General features: G+C 47.9%; 1 long non-coding RNA gene and 1 pseudogene across 1 annotated transcript in view; both read right to left on the bottom strand.

Moving 5' to 3' along the window:
* LOC119474072 overlaps positions 1-260 on the bottom strand; it is an 886-nt pseudogene extending 626 nt beyond the window's left edge.
* LOC119474073 overlaps positions 1-4785 on the bottom strand; it is a 17099-nt gene extending 12314 nt beyond the window's left edge. The window contains exons 1-3 of the long non-coding RNA XR_005203370.1: positions 4774-4785; positions 3519-3525; positions 2343-2346 (exon numbers count right to left, since the gene is read on the bottom strand). This is a non-coding gene — a long non-coding RNA (uncharacterized LOC119474073). The remainder of the gene's footprint in view (positions 1-2342; positions 2347-3518; positions 3526-4773) is intronic.
* Positions 4786-6663: the final 1878 nt, after the last annotated feature.

Genomic DNA, 6663 nt, shown 5'->3' with positions numbered 1-6663 from the left:
GATGGTCTCGATCTCTTGACCTCATGATCCACCTGCCTCTGCCTCCCAAAGTGCTGGGATTACAGGCGTGAGCCACCGCGCCCGGCCGGCCATTCCTTTTTGAACAGTGTGCATTCCCTTGATGTCTACAATATCACCTTTCTTACAGATTCACATATACATGACCAAAGGAACAACTCCATGTTTTCCAAAAGGCCTAGAGAACATATATCGGGTGCCTCTCCTCTTTCCCTCTGTGTTACTCATTTTGGCGAATTACTGGAAGATGGTTCCAGCCACAAAAGTTATAATTTACTTTATTTATTTTTTTTTTTGAGACAGAGTTTCACTCTTGTTGCCCAGGCTGGAGTGCAATGGCACCATCTCAGCTCACTGAAACCTCTGCCTCCCAGGTTCAAGTGATTCTCCTGCCTCGGCCTCTGGAGTAGCTGGGATGACAGGCATGCATCACCATGCCCAGCTAATTTTTATATTTTTAGTAGAGATGGGGTTTTGCCACGTTGGTCAGGCTGGTCTCAAACTCCTGACCTCAGGTGATCCACCCCCCTCGGCCTCCCAAAGTGCTGGGATTGCAGGTGTGAGCCACCGGGCCTGGCCTGTAGTTATCTTAAAAGTTTTAAAAGAAAAAAAATTACAAAAATGAAAAAGCAAGCCACAAATGGAGATAAATTATTTCCAAAACATATACTTGTATCTAGAATACATATATGTATCTCTTACAACATAATAAGAAGACAAACAGTTCATTTTTTTTTAAGACAGAGTCTCCCTCTGTTACCCAGGCTGGAGTGCAGTGGTGCGATCTCGGCTCACTGCAACCTCTGCCTCCCGAGTTCAAGCAATTCTCCTGCCTCAGCCTACAGAGTAGCTGGGATTACAGGCATGTGCCACCACACCCAGCTGATTTTTGCATTTTTAGTAGAGACAGGGTTTCACCACATTGGCCAGGCTGGTCTCGAACTCCTGACCTCGGGTGATCTGCCCACCTCGGCCTCCCAAAGTGCTGGGAGTACAAGTGTGAGCCACCGTGCCTGGCCAGTTCAATTTTTTTTTAAGGGCAAAATTTTGAACAGAGACTTCACCAGGAGATGTTCTACAGGTGGCCAATAAAGACATGAAAAAATACTTAATATCACTAGCATTAAGGAAATGCAGATTAAAACTTCAATGAAAACAAAAAACTTGTGTAAGATACCACTACATCTCTGCTAGAAAGGCTACTTTTCATTATGAGAGACAGGCTCTCACTGTGTGGGCCAGGCTACAGTGCAGTGGCAGAAGCTTGCCCTAACCTGCAACTTCTGGTCTTAAGCGATACTCCCACCTCACCCTCCAGAGTAGCTAGGACTACAGTTATGTAGGCTAAATTTTCATTTCATTTTATTTTATTTTATTTGTAGAGACAGGGTGGCGCTATGTTGCCCAGGCTGTTCTCCAACTCCTGGCCTCAAGGATTCTCCCACCTTAGTCTCCCAGGCACTGAGATTCCAGGCATGAGCCATCATGCCCAGCCCCAGAATGGCTAAAATTTTAAAACACTGGACATACCAGGTGGGCAAGAACGCAGCGGAATAGCGAGTCTTATGCCCTGCTGGTGGAAATGAAAAATGGTACAAGTATTTTTGGAAATCAGCTAGGCAGTCTCCTAAAAAGTTAAACATTTACCTTTCATATAATCCCAACTTCCCATTCCTAAATATGTACTCAGGAGGAGTGAAGACCCATATGCCCACAAAGGCTTGTACACGAAAGTTCATGGCAGCTTTCTTTGTAATAGCTGGCTGCCACGTGATTGCACCAGGGTCCCACGGCCAGGGCGGGTGGGGTCCATTTTCACCCTGGAATTCCCTTTCGGGTCATGCGTAGAGCTTAGGTTTACTCCCATCTTCACGTTCGTATTTATACTTGCACAGAGGGATAAGAGGAAGCAGAGCGGGCCGGGGGCCCCTGGGAGAGGCTGCTCCAGCGCTTGCCCTGCCCCATCTTCCCGCGAGCCCTGGGAGTGCAGCAGGGACGTGGGCGCGGGCGTCCGTCCTCTCTGCTGGCAAGGAAGGCGGGAGCAGGCCCAGGTCCTGCCTCACACTTCCGGGCACCTCCCACCCTGCCAGAGCCTGCTCTCCAAACATCATTTTCCTCATCAAACTGACAAACAACTTTTAAAGCGCTGGTATCCAGGGCTGATGAAAATGCAAAAACAGCGCAAAACGAGGGCACCCAGGTAGGGTGGTGCTGGAAGGTAATCTGCAGCATGTTTTGTTTTAAACCTGCTAAACGTGTGTCAACCTTTGACCCATTTAGGACTTTATCCCAGAGAACTGGTTTAGGTGTTTAAAAAAAAAAACGCGGCTGGGCGTCGTGGTGTCCACCTGTAGTCCCAGTGCTTTGGGAGGCTGAGGCACGAGGATCACTTGAGGCCAGGAGCTGGGGGTTAGGTGAGCTATGATGGCCTTACTGCACTCCAGCTTGGGCTACAGAGCCAGACCCTGTCTCTTACAACAAAAAATAAAATATTTAGCACCTAATGCAGTCAATATATGAAAAAGTAGACACAACCAAAAATGCTCAACAATAATGTAGGAAAATAACTCTCAGCCTCAAATTTCATTTTCAGCCAGTGTCAGGGAGACTTAAAACATCTTCAGGCGTGCGTGGACACTAGATGCCTGCTGTGCATTCTTGTTCACAAAGGATGTCCTTTGGGAAAACAAGATGGGAAGCAGAGAGAGAGGAAGCTGTGGAACGCAGAACACAGGCTCCACCAGGGGAGAGGTGAACGGAAGGGCGGGCTGGGGTGTGGCGGTAGAACCCTGGCCTCGAGCCCACCAGCTAGGACGGAGCCCACCCAAGGATGGAGGGTGGCAGGCGCAAACTGCTGATTTGGGGCTGTGGAGTCAGGAAGAAGATAGAAAAGCATTTCCTGTTGGACCACTTTGGGGGAAAATTGAACTGGGCGCGAGGCCAGGGGTGGTGGCGGGCACCTGCAATCCCAGCACTTTGAGAGGCCAAGGCGGAGGATCACTTGAGGCAGGAATTCGAGACCAGCCGGGCCAGCATGGCAAAACCCTGTCTCCACTAAAAATATAAAAATTAGCTGGGCACGGTGGTGCACGCCTATGATCCCAGCTACTCTGGAGGCTGAGGCAGGAGAATCGCTTGAACCCAGGAGGCAGAAGCTGCAGTAAGTTGATTATGCCACTGCACTCCAGAGTGGTGTCATCTTCTGGGCAACAGAGTGAGACCCTGTCTCAGAAAAAGAAAAAAAGAAAAAGAAAACTAGACACAAAAGAGACAGAGACAAAGACAGAGAGACTTTACCCTCTGGTGAATGCAAAAGAAGTTATTCCAGAAAGGAGAAGAGTTATAGTGCACAGCTTGTTTCAGCAGCAAACAACATTTACATAATTACAATTATTAAATCACTATTGATTTAGCCAAATTGTTTCTGTATTTGTCTACTAATAACTAATGATTAACACTCTATTAGTTTCCTAGGGCTGCCATAACAAAAAAGCACAGACGGGGAGGCTGAAACAGCAGATGTTGGTTTGCTCACAGTTCTGGAGGCTGGAGGCCCAGGACCGAGGTGCCTGCAGGGTGGTTTTCCCTGCAGCTGCTCTCCTTGACTTGCAGCAGCTCTCCTGTCCTCTCCCTGTATCCTAACGTGGCCTCTCTCTGGGCACACCCACACCCAGTATCTCTTCCTCTCAGAAGGTCCTTTATGATCTATTTAAGCTTACTTAGCTCTTTAAAAGCCCTACCCCTGAATACAGTCACATGGGGGGTTGGGGCTTCAATATATGCAGGGGAACACAATTCCAATCATAACAGCCCCTAAGCTTGATGCCATAGGAGGGGAAGTGGGGAGGCAGGAGATGCAGCTGGAGGGGAGCGGAGTCCTCGGTTTCCACACTAGGTATCAAGCAGTGGCAGTACAGGAGGATATGAGATATGCTTGAGAAGTTTGGAGGGAAATCCTGGAAAAACAGCATAAAGAGTTGAAAAATATTTGCCTCTAGATGAAACAGAATGAATGGGTCAGCAACTTGCTGGGGTGGGTGGGGGTGTGTGTGTGTGTGTGTGTGTGTGTGTGTGTGATTTTTAAAAAGCAGAGAGGGTCTCGCTATGCTGCCCAGATTGGTCTCGAACTTCTGGACTTTACTGATCTGCCCTCCTTGGCATCCCAAAATGCTGGGACTGCAGGCGCCAGCCACCGCGCCCAGACTCGTTGATATTTTTAAGCACTACTTGATTTTTTCTACTTTCGTGATACACACTGCAATGGACATGCTAAAGCCAGCCCCTTCTCCTGGCCCACCTGAAATAGCACTAATAAGGCTGAGGAATTAGCCTCAGCTCAAGAGACAGGCTAGGTTGGCGCCCAGTGGCTGGTTATGGAACAGGAGAGGCTTGCCCAGTCTTCGGGAAAGGTCTCTCCTGACACTAAATACAGGGTGATTGATGCGGAAGCCAGGGTCCTCCCACCATGTGGACAAGGAAGCACGTAGCGCCAGATGCAGCGGGCAGCCGTCCTAGCACAAAGCTGATGCTATGGATGACGGGCAGGGAGGCGGGAAGAACCTGAGAACTAAGGACATCTTTGAACACCTGAGCCTTTCAGCCAGAAGACTGTCCTTGCTCTGGCTTCTGATGTGTAAGCGTTAGAATCTTTTCTGAGTGGGTGTGCCAGCCTGAGGAGGGCTTCCTCTTAGACGCAGCTTAAAGCGCCCAGAGAGACACACAACTGCATTCGTGTACAAAATTGCTAAGTAAAACTGTCTTTTAAAAAGTAGTAGATACAAGGCTGGATGCAATGGCTCACATCTGTAATCCCAGCACTTTAGGAGGTTGAGGTAGGTGGATTACCTGAGGTCAGAAGTTCGAGACCAGCCTGGCCAACATGGTGAAACCTGTCTCTACTAAAAATACAAAAATTAGACAGGTGTGGTGGCGCCGTGTCTGTAGTCCCAGCTGCTTCGGAGGTTGAAGCAGGAGAATCCCTTGAGCCCGGGAGGTGGAAGTTGCAGTGAGCTGACATTGTGCCACTGCAGTCCAGCCTGGGCAACAGAGCAAGACTCTGTCTCAAAAATAAATAAGTAAATACATAAATAAAAATAAAAAGTAGTAAATACTGTACATCCTACTTTTAATATATATGTATATGTGGATATAGATACAAATACGTGAAAATGTTAGTAGTTGTAATCGCTGATAGCAGATTTTTTTCTTTTTCTTCTTCTCTGTTCATTAAGTTTTCAGCATAACAAGTATTGTGTGATCAGATAATTTTATTACATTTTCCCCTTGCTTTCCTAATTGTTAACCTTATTAAGCTTTATAAAAATATATTTTATACTATTTGGTAAGGGCATTATAAATGTGGATTTATTTTCTCAAAATAAATACTGGTAACTCCCATTCAATATGAGGTCAAAACCAAACAAATTCAAACAAACACATTACCATTACAAGACAAAATACAAATGTGATATTGTGCTGGCCTGGAGCCAGAACCTGAGCAACGCTATTTTTATAAAATGCAAAACTGTTTTTAAATAAGTTGCAATGGCTGCCCCATTCTCCTCACAATAACTACTGTTCTTGGCCGCTGTAAATACAACTGCTAGTTTGTTCTGCAAAACTATGTAAAGCTGCTTACCTTTTCTTATCAGTAACTGCTAAAATCTGTGACTTCTATCACCACCCAGACAATGTGTAAACAAATGTATATCTTGACTTCTGTAAACCACTGAGGTAACAAACAGAATGACAAAAGTCCCCTAGACCTAGGAATGTCTGGAGACCCCCGCCCTTGTCTCCGCCCAGGAGGTGAATCACAGAATCCCCTAGCCCTTGGACTGTCCGAAACCTTTTCATCCCCATCCCTGCCCCTCACCCCCACTCCCAAGGTGGTTTTTCGGGTATGAAAAATCGTGGCACCCTCCTTTGGCACCACAGGTTGGAGAGACGTGAGTCCTCTGTGGTCGCCGGCATAATAAATGACGCTGCAATCTGGCATACTTTTGTCTTGGTGATAACTTTCTACACTCGGTCCAATACAACATTTGGAGGTCCCACCGAGATATTCTCTTTTTGTTATCACCAGACAAAAGCCATCTCAAAGTCTCGCCCGGGCAGCCGTTCCCACCTTGGGGGCCTCTGGGGAGGCGCCCCCTGTTCTTTCCCAGGGCCCCGGAGAGCCACCATGGTGGATAAGCGACCTCTCGGCCGACATTCACCCGAAATTCCTCAGGCTCCTAAAAGAAAAAATCCTCCGGATAAGTCTGGTCTGGGAACTAGTTCAAAGGAAGGGCCTGAGTCGGGAGACTGACGAGTCATTGCAACTCTGACCTGGCAAGCCTCACCGAGACATTGCTTGAGGCTTCTGGTAGCTGGTGCAGTGGGTACCAGCGTTCGCTTCTGGTGGCTGTCATAGTGGGTGGCAGCCCTCTGGTAGCTGGTGCAGAGGGTACCAGCGTTCGCCTCTGGTAGCTGGTGCAGAGGGTACCAGCGTTCGCCTCTGGTAGCTGGCATAGTGGGTGGCAGCGTTCGGTTGTTTTCTGTAACCTCTGTGTGAGTGAGAGAGTGAGTGTGTATATATGTAGTCCCACGGCTGAAAGGCTACGGGGCTTGTGTGGGCCTTCACCCGCGGTTCCACTGGGGCGT

The sequence above is a fragment of the Cebus imitator genome, unplaced genomic scaffold (assembly GCF_001604975.1).
Source record: "Cebus imitator isolate Cc_AM_T3 unplaced genomic scaffold, Cebus_imitator-1.0 Scaffold207, whole genome shotgun sequence".
NCBI lineage: Eukaryota > Metazoa > Chordata > Mammalia > Primates > Cebidae > Cebus > Cebus imitator.
Note: the sequence above shows the minus strand (reverse complement) of the source record. Positions and strands in the feature narration are given on the sequence as shown.